The sequence below is a fragment of the Heptranchias perlo genome, chromosome 6 (genome assembly GCF_035084215.1).
Source record: "Heptranchias perlo isolate sHepPer1 chromosome 6, sHepPer1.hap1, whole genome shotgun sequence".
Taxonomy (NCBI): domain Eukaryota; kingdom Metazoa; phylum Chordata; class Chondrichthyes; order Hexanchiformes; family Hexanchidae; genus Heptranchias; species Heptranchias perlo.
In genome coordinates, this window is record NC_090330.1 from 19,638,819 (window position 1) to 19,653,484 (window position 14,666).

General features: G+C 41.8%; 2 protein-coding genes across 2 annotated transcripts in view; one reads left to right on the plus strand and one right to left on the minus strand.

The window, feature by feature from the left end:
• LOC137322797 (F-box-like/WD repeat-containing protein TBL1X) overlaps window positions 1-14,666 on the plus strand; it is a 298,855-nt gene that overhangs the window by 229,719 nt on the left and 54,470 nt on the right. The window lies entirely within an intron of this gene.
• gpr143 (G protein-coupled receptor 143) overlaps window positions 1-14,666 on the minus strand; it is a 244,293-nt gene that overhangs the window by 107,681 nt on the left and 121,946 nt on the right. The gene's annotated exons all lie outside the window — the stretch shown is intronic.

Sequence of the window (14,666 nt, forward strand, 5' to 3'; positions counted from 1 at the left end):
TTACTTGCTTAATTTGCAATAGTGTGTGTGTAAAATTGAGAATAGTGCCAGCTATAATGGCTCACCTACAGGGATGAAATTTATAAGAAATCACATCACCACAGACATGAGATCTTGCATGGTATTTTCAGTTTCCATTCATTTGTAATCAGTGCCTTACCTGCTAGTCAATTAGATGGCTTCATGTCTGTCTGTTACCTGCTTCAGTAAAGTGTGTTCCCAACCTTCATATTGTTTCCTTTCAAGGATCTGCCAGGATTCCTGCACTGAATATGTAGTAAGATACTGCCTGGTAGTATCTTACTGCACATGCAGTGGACCCTCCGTTATACACACCCATTATTTACTATCCAGATCAACTGCCAGGATTTTCTCAGGACAAAGGCTTGTGCAAGAAGCTTTGTAAAGTATTTGTCTTCATTCTCCTGTCTAGTGTATCGCAATACCATAAACCTAAGGCCAGAATTTGGGCACTTTCCATGATCTACCCATAGGAATCATTCCCATTATGGCAGATAATGGAGACTCTACTCAACTTGCTTCCATTTAAGATTTACAACTCTGTGATCACAACAACAACAACTTGCATTTATATAGTGCCATTAACATAGTGAAACATCCCAAGGCGCTTCACAGGAGCATTATCAAACAAAATTTGACACTGAGCCACATGAGATATTTGGACAGGTGACCAAAAGCTTGGTCAAAGAGGTAGTTTTTAAGGAGTGTCTTAAAGGAGGAGAGGTAGAGAGGCAAAGAGATTTAAGGAGGGAATTCCAGAGCTTACGGCCCAGGCAGCTGAAGGCACGGCCGCCAATGGTGGAGCAATTAAAATTGGGGATGCACAAGAAGTAAGAATTGGGGGAGCACCGACATCTTGAAGGGTTGTAGGGCTGGAGGAGGTTACAGAGTTAGGGAAGGGCGAGGTCATGGAGGGATTAGAAAACAATCCCTCCATGGCCAGAAAATCACTTGCAAGGATGAGAATTTTAAAATCGAGGCATTCCCGGATCGGGAGCCTATGTAGGTCAACAAGCACAGGGGTGATGGGAGAACGGGACTCGGTGTGAGTTAGGATTCGGGCAGCAGAGTTTTGGATGAGCTCGAGTTTATGGAGGGTGGAAGATGGGAGGCCAGCCAGGAGAGCTTTGGAATAGTCCAGTCTAGAGGTAACAAAGGCATAGATGAGATTTTCAGCAGCAGATGGGCTGAGGCAGGGGCGGAGATGGGCAATGTTATGGAGGTGGAAGTAGGCGGTCTTGTTGATGGAGTGGATATGGAGTCGGAAACTCATCTCGGGGTCAAGTAGGATGGCAGTCTGGTTCAGCCTCAGACAGTGGCCAGGGAGAGGGATGGAGTCGATGGCTAGAGAACGGCGGGGACCAAAGACATTGACTTCGGTCTTCCCAATATTTAGTTGGAGGAAATTTATGCTCATCCAGTACTGGATGTCTGACAAGCAGTGTGACAAATGAGAGACAGTGGAGGGGTCGAGGGAGGTGGTTGTGAGGTAGAGCTGGGTGTCGTCAGCGTACATGTGGAATCTGACATTATGTTTTCGGATGATGTCGCCGAGGGACAGCATGTAGATGAGAAATAGGAGGGGGCTAAGGATAGATCCTGGGGAGGCTCTGGAGGTAACGGTGTGGGAGCGGGAAGAGAAGCCATTGCAGGTGATTCTTTGGCTACAACTGGATAGATAAGAATGGAACCAGGCAAGCGCAGTCCCACCCAGCTGGACGATCGAGGAGAGGTGTTGGAGGAGGATGGTGTGGTCAACTGTGTCAAAGGCTGCAGACAGGTCGAGAAGGATGAGAAGGGATAGTTTACCATCGTCACAGTCACCGGATGTCATTTGTGACTTTGACAAGGGCCGTTTCAGTACTGTGGCAGGGGCGGAAACCTGATCATAGCTATTTTATTAATTACCTTATTGAATTCTCATGTTGTCTCACGCTCAGGTTAAGTATTCGTCTCAGGTAGCTAATGTCAACATTACTTCACATTTCTTCCTATAGTGTACGTAATAGAGCAAGCTCTTGGGTAGGACTGACCTATTGTAAATATACTACAGTGATAATTATTTAGTCTGCAATATTTTTTTAACAATTTTTTTTCCTATTGGGGGGAGAAATGGCTACACAGTGGTTGTAGAAAAATTTTCACTTGTGAATCATTAGTCTTCACTGAAATTCAAGAGATGCTAATCCTCATTATAGTTTGGTGCTAATTCAGCTTGTTATAATACACCATTAATGCTGCATTTTACTATTTCTAAAAACTTACTAGTCTTCCTTAAAAGCTCTTAAATTGCAATTAAATAGGTCATTCTTACTGCTCAATAGCAATTGTAAAAGAGATATGCTAGTGTATTTTATGCCTCAGTAACTGGCTTCAGCAGTATTATGATTCGTGCAGCACAATTTGTCAAGAGTCCCAACAGTAAAGTAATTGCTGAGGTAAGCTGTAAGAACACACTTTCAATATCGCCATAAAGAGAAATTTTAGGCACTAACAAAGTTTGAAAATCTCAGTGATTGCTGAAGGAATTGCACACACAAGCCAGGTTTTCATCATCTTTTGTTTGCAATTCCAAACAATGCAGCTGTTTGAATGGAAACTTTTGCCCAAACACTATCTTAGTGTTTGGGCAAATCTTAGTGCCTGGAAGCTGCAGTATCCCCATTGCTTAACCCATGTGATCTGTTTTTAAACTAATACATGATGCAATTTGAAGATTCAAGTTAGAAAGTTTTGTTCCTAATGCCGTTAAAAATTGCACAAAGAGCTTTTGAAATGGTACAAGTTTATGAAATATTTTGTGGAAGCAGGCTAAATAACCAATACTTTTCTGACACATGCCATATTTTTGTCTAGTTTTGGATTGGTAACCTTACCATTAAATCCAGTCACAATCCATAAAGAGTTTAAAATTCTTAAATTCCATGTCCCTAGACTAAATTGATACAAATGTTAGAAGGTTTAAAGGAACGTAGGAACAGGAATATGCCATTTAGACCCTCGAGCCTGTCCTGCTATTCAAAAATCTATCAATCTCAGATTTAAAATTAACAATTGAGCAAGCATCAACTGCCGTTTGCAGAAGAGAGTTCAATACTTCTACCACCCTTTGCGTGTAGAAGTATTTCCTAACTTCACTCCTGAAAGACCTGGCTCTAATTTTTAGGCTATGTCCCCTGGTCCTAGACTCCCCAACCAGCGGAAATAGTTTCTCTCTATCTACCCTATCAGTTCTCCTTAATAACTTGAAAACTTTGATCAAATCACCTCTTAATCTTCTAAATTCCAGGGAATACAACCTTATCTCTCCGCTTAATTTAACTCTTGGAGTCCAGGTATCATTCTAGTAAATCCATGCTGCCCTCCCTTCAAGGCCAGTGTTTTCTTCCTAAGGTGCGGTGCCCAGAACTGAACACAGTACTCCAGGTGTGGTCTATTGAGGGCTTTGTATAGCTAGAGCATAACTTCTACCCCCTTATATTCTAGTTCTCTAGATAGAAAGGCCAGCATTCCATTAGCCTTTTTGCTTATTTTCTGTACCTGTCCACGGCATTTTAATGATCTATGTACATGGACCCCAAAGTTTCTTTGGACCTCCACTGTTTTGAGCTTTTCACCATTTAGAAAGTACTCTGATCTATCTTTTTAGGTTCAAAACGGATGACCTCACACTTGCCTACATTGAAATCCATTTGCCACAGTTTTGCCCACTCACTTAATCTAGTAATATCTCTCTATAATTTTATGCTTCCATCTACACTGCTTACAATGCCTACCTTTGTGTCTTCGGCAAACTTTGATATGTGGCTCTCTATCCCGTCACCTAAGTTGCTAATAAGTAGTGAATAGTTGAGGCCTCAACACAGATCCCTGTGGGACACCACAAGTCACATCCTGCCAATTTGAGTACCTGCCCATTATCCTTACTCTCTGTCTCCTGCTGCTGAGCCAATTTCCTAACCAGGTCAATAATTTACCCTCAATTCCATGAGCTTCAACTTGAGCAAACAGTCTGTTATGATGGACTTTATCGAATGCTTTCTGGAAGTCCATATAAACAACATACATAGATATTCCCCTGTCCACTACTTTAGTCACCTCTTCAAAAAAAATTCAAACAGGTTTGTCAGGCATGACCAACCCTTTACAAATCCATGCTGGCTCTCTGATCAGCTGAAAATATTTAAGGTGTTTAATCACTCTATCCTTAATTACAGACTCTCGTAATTTCCCGACAACAGATGTTAGGCTAACTGGCCTATAATTCCCTGGTTTCCCTCTCACCTTTCTTAAATAGCGGAGTGACGTGCAATTTTCCAATCTAAAGGAACGGTTCCTGAATCAAGAGAACTTTGGAAGATTATAGTTAGGGCTTCTGCAATGTTCTCACCTACTTGGTTGTCTCTAAAATTAAAGGTTTGAGAGAGGAACTATGCCACATAATTCTAATGTATACAATGCTGTGTGATTGGTTCAAGTTATGTATATGAATTGAGTTGTCAGTTATTTAGATCCACAGCGCCCCAACAAATGTTTTATTTAAGTAAGTTGAATTGTTGAAATCAGAGAATTATTTTAGAACATTCAAGAGTTAAAGTCAGGCCAGTGTAGTTCCCATAGCAGTGAAAAATATAAGAAAAAAGGAATCATTGTGTATATAAAATGTTAGTTCAAAAGAATCGTCATTTAAGATGGAGATTGCAAACATTTGTTAATTTGCTTTTCAAGGAACTGGTATATATTCAGTAGAATATGTTATATTACTGATATTTATTTGCTTGTTCATCTATTGCTAAATATAATTGCTTCAGTGTTAAAGTTTGAAACAAGTTTGCGATGTTCTGTCACTTATCGGAGATGGAAGAAACTCCCTGTCGAGCTACAGGATAGATCCACTAACTAAAGTAATTAACACAAATTGTTTCTGTTCGTTCCCTTGGACAAGTTTGCACAAACTTAACTAGGTATCAGGGCCAGTGATAACTAAGACTCACCTATGAGAGTAATCTAAAAACAGAGAAGCCCCATTTATCCAGAGCAAGAGAAGCAAAAAATACCACTAAATCAGTTTAAGTTTAGGTTAATTGAAGTGGTGAATTCTATTTAGGGTAAATTTTATGAATTTGCATTCTTGGTGCAGAACTTTTTTTATATATTTGTTCTCTGGATGTTGACGATGCTGGCAAGGCCATATTTATTGCCCATCCATAGTTGCCCTGGGGATATTAAGAGTCAACCATGCGGTGTGAGACTGGAGTCACATGTAGGCCAGACCAGGTAGGGGTGTAGGGTTCCCTTCCCTGAAGGACATTAGTGAACCAGTTGAATTTTTATGACAATCCGGCAGCTTTCATGGTTATTTGATCTGGTGCGAGCCCACAAATGAATTAATGAATTCAATTTCCCAACTTGCCATGATGGGATTTGAACTCTCAATCTTTGGATTGCTAGTCCAGTACCATAACTACTAGGCTACCCTACAAATTTTTACCCTTTACATGGTGGGAATACATATTGGTAATTCGGCCAGAGAGCTCGGTGGGCCCCTCATGATTTTACATCTACTAAAATTATGTTGATCGTTTGGAAACAATTCCTTTTAAATTTAGATTTTATCAATTACCCACTATTACTAAAGGATTTCCAATATTTCGATCCAATAAAATATTGTAGGCTATAAATTGGACCGTGTTGCGCCCGGTTTATAGGCGCTATGCACCCTCCTAAGGACCCAAAATGGCGTCCCGAATAAGTGATGTGCGCCGGATGCCATCTTGGTAAAGGCGTTTGTGCACACGCAGATAACGAACGCTGGCAGCATGTAAAGTAGGGAGAATATGCAGTAGATCAATGTGCTATGCTGATTTAAAGGGACAGATGCGATTTTAGAACTCAACACTCCAGTCAACACACTGTCTTAACCTCGCACAACTGAACAGGTTGTAAATGGCGCACCCTTCACCAGCGCTACTTAAAGGGATCATGGATTATTGCTTCTGGCAGCTGATGCATTTGTACCTGTTTTTGGAGGTCACCTATACATGAATACTAAGACTAGGGGACGTAGCCTAAAAATTAGAGCCAGGACTTGCAGGAGTGAAGTTAGGAAACGCTTCTACACATAAAGGGTGGGAGATGTTTGGAATGCTCTTCTGCAAATGGCAGTTGATGCTAGCTCAATTGTTAATTTTAAATCTGAGATTGATAAATTTTTGTTAGCCAAATATCCCTTCATACCTTTGGTTAAGGTGGGTATATAGAGTTAGGGGTGGGACAGGAACGCTGTCATCCTAGAGAGGACAGCAGGTTCATGTTCCATGGAGCCACTGCCATTTGCTGCCTCCTGTTATGCGCCACCTTCACCCGCAAGAAAGCGGGACGTGTGTCGGTGAGTGTCCTGCAAGATATTGGGGTGATGTGGCTGTCATGGTTGAATAGCTGTCACCGTTTGTGATCTGTGAGTTGTGGGTGTGCGGCTTGCAACAGTGGTAATGTGTGAGGGTGAGAGGAAGCATCTGATTGGAAGAGTTGAGTACTGATGGAAAGAGTTTGTTGGTATGTGGGTGATGAGGGGTGTAGTGCATGGAGCAGTGGATGCGGCCAGTGGTGCAATTGATAGAAGATGTCACTTAACAGTTGACCTCACTCACCTTGACCGCTCAAGTCAAAGCAAAGCCTCCCACTGCCTTTTGGGCATATGTCTGAAGGGCCTCTTGCGCGCCCCCCCCCCGGCCCTTTGTGGATATAGGATGCCCCTCCTTCTGTCCACCTCTTGCACCAAGGCCTCTAGTGCATCATCAGAGAACATTAGTGCATGCACTCTTGCAGGTCTAGTACCAATTCAGATCGACAGATTGGCCAGGACTGGCGTGCAGATTGGAGGATGTGGGATTTAGTATTACGCAACCTTTATTCAATGTTTTAACGTAACTCAACAGTTTGTAAACATAGGGACAGGACTGGCATCTGTGTTTTACATGTGCGGTGTCCGATCTCCGTTCAGACTCCTTGCGGACCCTTATCTTATATTTTGAAATAAGAGATGCAGGCTGCCTTTAAGTGGTGTGAGCTACTCTTGATTTTCAGGGCCCCTTGCTAGTGAACAGCCACTCAACAGCGCTGGCTGCTCGCAGCTATCAGGTAAATCACCAGGCAGCACAAATGTTACGTGCTACCTGCATCTCCACGACTGGTAATATTGGATATAACCATAGTATTGGTTATAGCCAATATAACCCCCAAGTTCTCACGAGCGAGAAGATCTACATGTCAGATGGAAGATTATATAGGTCAACAATGAATTATCTTGTACTGTCTGAAGAGTATTATGTCAAGAGTTTCAGACAAGGAGAGAGGCCATCACTAAGATTTGTGTGCTCCGTGCTACAAATTTGAAGTAATTTTTGTCAACCTCCATGAGTGTATCTGAGCCAGTTATCAATAGAGCTGCCTTGAATATGTTAAGCACAAAGAGGTAGAAATTCCTTTTCTGCACTTGTCAGTCCTTGGTTTTCCACACACTTACTTTTATTGAGCGAAAATCAAAGCTGATGAAAGCAGCAGCAGAATTTCTACCCCAGGATATTTCCAAGTTTTTGACATTAGGCAAAGCACAATGTAACTAACAGTTTATATAGCAGCTAATCAAAATATACATGTAGTGTTATTAACACAGGAAGGAGAGAAAACCAACAGGTAGCAATACCAAAGGCTTTCTGCACGTAGGATTTCCTCAATTGCAGGGTGTTGTGGACTGTTTGCATGTTCAGATATGGGAACCCTGTGTTAACCTTGTGACCTATAGTAACAGGAAGGAATTCCATTCCCCCAATATCCAAATTTTTTGTGATGCATGGAAAGTCAGGTTTCTCGCTGCAAAATATCCTGGATCAGCAGATGATACATTCATCCTTTTAAAATGCCTGTCTCCAAGCAACGTTCCAGAAGATAAACATTTAATTGGATGCTTTTAGGTGATCCACCTAAATCCTGACTGATGGCACCTACACAATCCAAGACCTTTACAACTGAGGTTGAGAGGCACTATAGCAAGCTTCAGTAAACAAAAATAGGTGTGCCTTGATATTTCTGATGGCGCTTTATACAATGACCTGAAACCAGTCTGCCAAAACTTAGCAATTTTTGCATGTTGCACAATCTGGGCTATAAAAGGTGCATTGTACGTTCACAGACCAAAGGGCAGTGACTGTCCGATACAGGGTGATGAAAATGGATTACAACTGACTGCACCAGGGGTGATATCCCAGAAATGTCAGGAATTATCTGATTGAGAATTACTTTACCTGAATAATAACAAATATGAGTAGATATGAATAACTGTCCCTTTTCTTTTTATTACCTGCAATTGAGGAAATCCTACGTGCAGAAAGCCTTTGGTATTGCTACCTGTTGGTTTTCTCTCCTTCCTGTGTTAATAACACTACATGTATATTTTGATTAGCTGCTATATAAACTGTTAGTTACATTGCGCTTTGCCTAATGTCAAAAACTTGGAAATATCCTGGGGTAGAAATTCTGCTTCTGCTTTCATCAGCTTTGATTTTCGCTCAAAGTAAGTGTGTGGAAAACCAAGGACTTCCTTTTTATTATTATGAATGTTGTTTGTCTGTTGCTATCTATTTATCTATTCTGCTATAATAAAAATGATAGTTTCGTGCACATTTCCTGTTCGCTACAGTGTGTCATACTGCAAATTTCTGTATGCATGTGTGTGTGTGTGTATGTTTATTTATGGCTTGAATTTGGGAATAGAGGGAAGCATATCCAACTTTACAAATGTTACTAAGCTAGAACAACTTGCAAAGAAGAGAGCAGAAAGTTGCAAAAGGACATAGATGAAATGAGTGGGTGGAATGATGGCCGATGCAGTTTTATGAAAAAAAAGTGTACTTTTGGATGTATGGTTGAAAGAGGGAGTAGAATCTAAGTGGTAAAGTACTAGGTGGTAGGCGGACAAAGGGATTTAGGGTCCAGGTATTTGACATTGTAGGTGCAAAAGGCAATTGTAAAATTAATGGGATACTGGGCTTCATCAGAAGAGGTGTAGGATGTAATAGCAAAGAACATAAGAAATAGGAGCATAAGTAGGCCATACAGGGCCGATGCTGCCCTGGGCTCTGCCCTCCCCTCTGCAATCATAACCTCCCCTAGGACCTACTCTGAGCCTTCTGATATTGCACGGTCCTGAATCCGACGAGCTATATTAGGACACCCATTTAGTGCCCGCAGCTCTCTGGTTCTGTTTAAATGAGGCCTGAGCAAACTTTGCAGTGCTAGAACAGTCGGCTGGCTGCCCAAAATTTAAAATCTACCCCAATATTGTAAATGAGGTCTGTCTAGTGCTCTGTACAGCAGTTCCGCATAGGTTGTAACTAGTGAGATTCTGCAAGGATCAGTGCTTGGGTCTCAGCTGTTTACAATATATATCAATGACTTGGATGAGGGGATCGAGTGTAATGTATCTAAGTTTGCTATGATACAAAGCTGGGTGGGAAAGTAAGCTGTGAGGAGGACATGAAGAAGCTGCAAAGGGATATAGATAGGTTAAGTAAGTGGACGAGAAGGTGGCAGACGGAGTATCATAGAATCATAGAAGTTACAACATGGAAACAGGCCCTTCAGCCCAACATGTCCATGTCGCCCAGTTTATACCACTAAGCTAGTCCCAATTGCCTGCACTTGGCCCATATCCCTCTATACCCATCTTACCCATGTAATTGTCCAAATGCTTTTTAAAAGACAAAATTGTACCCGCCTCTACTACTGCCTCTGGCAGCTCGTTCCAGACACTCACCACCCTTTGAGTGAAAAAATTGCCCCTCTGGACCCTTTTGTATCTCTCCCCTCTCACCTTAAATCTATGCCCCCTTGTTATAGACTCCCCTACCTTTGGGAAAAGATTTTGACTATCGACCTTATCTATGCCCCTCATTATTTTATAGACTTCTATAAGATCACCCCTTAACCTCCTACTCTCCAGGGAAAAAAGTCCCAGTCTGTCTAACCTCTCCCTGTAAGTCAAACCATCAAGTCCCGGTAGCATCCTAGTAAATCTTTTCTGCACTCTTTCTAGTTTAATAATATCCTTTCTATAATAGGGTGACCAGAACTGTACACAGTACTCCAAGTGTGGCCTCACCAATGCCCTGTACAACTTCAACAAGACATCCCAACTCCTGCATTCAATGTTCTGACCAATGAAACCAAGCATGCCGAATGCCGCCTTCACCACCCTATCCACCTGTGACTCCACTTTCAAGGAGCTATGAATCTGTACTCCTAGATCTCTTTGTTCTATAACTCTCCCCAACGCCCTACCATTAACGGAGTAGGTCCTGGCCCGATTCGATCTACCAAAATGCATCACCTCACATTTATCTAAATTAAACTCCATCTGCCATTCATCGGCCCACTGGCCCAATTGATCAAGATCCCGTTGCAATCCCAGATAACCTTCTTCACTGTCCACAATGCCACCAATCTTGGTGTCATCTGCAAACTTACTAACCATGCCTCCTAAATTCTCATCCAAATCATTAATATAAATAACAAATAACAGCGGACCCAGCACCACTGGACACAGGCATCCAGTTTGAAAAACAACCCTCCACAACCAGTATAATGTGGGGAAATGTGAAACTATCCACTTTGGTAGGAAGAATAGAAAAGCAGAATATTTTTTAAAAGGTGAGAGGCTAAGAAATGTTGGCATTCAGAGAGATTTGTGTGTCCTTGTACTTGAATCACAAAAAGTTAACATGCAGGTACAGCAAGCAATTAGGAAGGCAAATGGTATGTTAGCCTTTCTTGCAAGGGGGTTGGAATATAAGAGTACGGCGGTCTTGCTGCAATTATATAGTGCTCCGCTGAGACTACACCTGGAATACTGTGTACAGTTTTGGTCCCCTTACCTAAGGAAGGATATACTTGCCTTAGAGGGTATGCAACGAAGGTTCACTAGATTGATTCCTGGGATGAGAAGATTGTCCTATGAGGAGAGATTGAGTAAAATGGGCCAATATTCTCTGGAGTTTAGAATGAGAGGTGATCTCAATGAAATGTATAAAATTCTTAGAGGGCTTGGCAGGGTAGATGCTGAGAAGCTGTTTCACCTGTTTGAAGAGTTTAGAATGAGGGGTTATTGTCTCAAGATAAGGGGTTGGCCATTTAGGACCAAGATGAGGAAAGATTTCTTCACTGAGGGTTGTGAATCTTTGGAATTCTCTACCTCAGCGGGCTGTGGACGCTCAGTTGTTGAGTATTTTCAGGATTGAGATCAATAGATTTTTGGACACTAAGGGAATCGGGATCTGGGGGTAGGGCAGGAAAGTGGAGTTGAGGTAGAAAATCAGCCATAATCCTATTGAATAGCAGAGCAGGCTCGAGGAGCCGCATGTCCTACTCCTGCTCCTATTTCTTGTGCTCAGTTATCTTCATAAGAACATAAGTCCAAGGTTTCCCAGCGACGTTAAACAATGCAATTAGAACAGAGAGGATGTGTCTTGCTATTCACAGTTACATAATCAATTGCACTGTTTCATCTTGAATGACCCCATCTAATATCATATAAATCTGTGTGATTGTCTTACTATATATTGGAATATTGAACATTAGAAATATACAAAATATTTTTCAAATGTTATGTTGCCATAATAGGTGTATGAGGAAGTTCAAACACATTAAATATTCAGAAGGATTACAACTTTCACCTCCAGTCATCTAAGCATTACCACAGTAATTCCCAGCACACCCTTTTATTATTATTCTTATGTTAGTGGAGGTGTGGAAAACTTGATATGCAGCTATTAATTACTATATATGCTATGGGAAGTATGACATGGAACTTGCTTTTGTACAAACCTAGTCTATAGAGTTGGTTTAAACCATTTACTTTGGAAGTTTATTTCATGTATATGTAATGAGTTTTAGAGGTTAAGAAAAAAAACCTCAAATGCAACAAATGAAAATAGCCTTTTGCCAAAAAATGCAGGGCATGAATTTCCATGGCTACTTGGCCACCGTAACTTTGATGGAAACCCTGGAAAAATGGCATAAACAACGTCTATGCTGTTTTTCCAGGGTTTCCATGGCTCTTCCAACAAAGTTACTGCAGGCAAGCGGAAGAACCCCATAATCTTAGCCAATTTGGTTTTAAGCTGTAATGTTTGTGACTGGAAGGCTGTTTCCAGTGGGGTTCTGCAGGGTTCAGTACTAGGACCCTTGCTTTTTTTGGTACATATCAGTGATTTAGACTTAAATGTAGGGGGCATGATTAAGAAGTTTGCAGATGATACAAAAATTGGCCATGTGGTTGAGAGTGAGGAAGAAAGCTGTAGACTGCAGGAAGGTATCAATGGACTGGTCAGGTGGGCAGAAAAGTGGCAAATGGAATTCAATCCAGAGAAGTGTGAGGTCATGCATTTGGGGAGGGCAAACAAGGCAAGGGAGTACACAATAAATGGGAGGATACTGAGAAGTGTAGAAGAAGTGAGGGACCTTGGAGTGCATGTCACACAGATCCCTGAAGGTAGCAGGACAGGTAGATAAGGTGGTTAAGACGGCATACAGGATACTTTCCTTTGTTAGCCGAGGCACAGAATATAAGAGTAGGGAGGTTATGCTAGAAGTAGTACATTAGTTAGGCCACAGCTCGAGTACTGCATACAGTTCTGGTCACCACATTACAGGAAAGATGTGATTGCACTAGAGAGAATACAGAGGAGATTTACGAGGGTGTTGCCAAGACTGGAGAATTTTAGCTATGAGGAAAGATTGGATAGGCTGGGGTTGTTTTCTTTGGAACAAAGGAGGCTGAGGGGAGATTTAATTGAGGTGTATAAAATCATGTGGGGCCTAGATAGAGCAGATAGGAAGGACCTATTTCCTTTAGTAATAACCAGGGGGCATAGATTTAATGTAATTTGTAGAGGGGTCTGGAACTCACTGCCTGAAAGGGCGGTAGAGGCAGAAACCCTCATCACATTTAAAAAGTATTTGGATATGCCGTAACCTATAAGGCTATGGACCAAGAGTTGGAAAGTGGGCTTAGGGTGGATAGCTCTTTTTTGGCCGGCACTGACACGATGGGCTGAATGGCCTCCTTCTGTGCTATAAATTTCTATGATTCTATGGTAATTTGTGGGCTAGCACAAGAAAATGACCATGGAAGAAATGACCGTGGCAGAAAGTTGTTGTAAAAACCCAACTGGTTCATTAATGTTCTTCTGAGAAGGGAATCTGCCACTCCTATCCTGCCTGGCCTACATATGACTAGATTCCCACATTATGTGCCTGACGCAATACCCACAGGGTAGCCAGGGATGAGCATTAATTACTGCTTTGTCAGGTAATTTTCAAAGACATAACACCTCAAATAATTTTAGATCAACCTAGCTGCACAATACTTCCTGACACCCAGGATTGGCACGCAGATTGTGCACATATTTGTCACTGTGTATGTGTGCCTTCAATTTCCAACAGAAGTCAACTGCGCTGCTAGTACAATCAGAAGCCACATTGAGGGCTCAATCCCAACCTAGAGAACATGCTCCTTTTTGTCAAGTCTCCTATGACATCTCTGCCAGGATCTGTGGACTTAGCTGGTGAAATTGGATTGCATTTGCCTACAAAAGAGCAGCATAGGCCAAAACTAGGCGGGTGTTCAGTTCAAGTGGAGGGGGGGACTTTCACTTTTTTCCCGCAAGTGCCGTAACCCACAAGGCTACGGACCAAGAGCTGGAAAGTGGGATTAGGCTGGATAGCTTTTTTTCAGCCGGCACAGACACGATGGGTCGAATGGCCTCCTTCTGTGCCCTAAATTTCTCTGATTCTATGCCGCCATTGCACTGTGCACTTTTCAACTACAGCATTCAGCAGTGCTGCTTAACAAAACAGACATTGCCGTTTGATGTTGGGTTGCCTAGGAAAGCATCCTCTGTTTACAAGTTGTGCCAATATATATCTTGCATCATCATTATTTTCAAACTGTATGATTGAAAAAACTAGGATCCCCAATCACTGTCATTTAGAAACCATGCATTTCTCCCAAATTACTGACCTGTAACAGAAATGTCAATGTATTTCATGCTAAATGTAATATTTTGTATAAGGTTTGAACTCTGAACCAAACAGTTTTGAGAAGGTATTGCATGCTGTAGATATTTACAGAAATTATTTTCTTTAAGTTCCTGATGCTGATGCTTTTGAAAATAGGAAGTGAGATATAACAACAATTTACATTTACATACTGCTATTAACGCAGCAAAACATCCAAAGGACCTTCACAAGGCAAATTTGGAGGGGTTCGGACCTGAGCAGGAGACAGAAGAGTTTGGGAAATAGCTGAAGGTTTGCCCAAGGAGAGTAGGTTTAAAAGAGGACTTTAAAGCCAGAAAGAATCCCACTATGTCTGAAGGCAAAAACAGCAATGGTAGAAGGCGACGGGCTGCACGTTCAAGCAAAGGTGAAAAAGTGGAAGGTGTGAGTTGAGATTTCGGACTAAAGGAGATTGTAAAAGTAAGGAGCAGTGAGGCCATGGAGGGGATTGTAGATGAGGATGAGGATTTTGAAGTCGATGCACGATGGATGGCGAGGCAGTGGAGGTTGGCACGGGCAGAGTGGTCGGT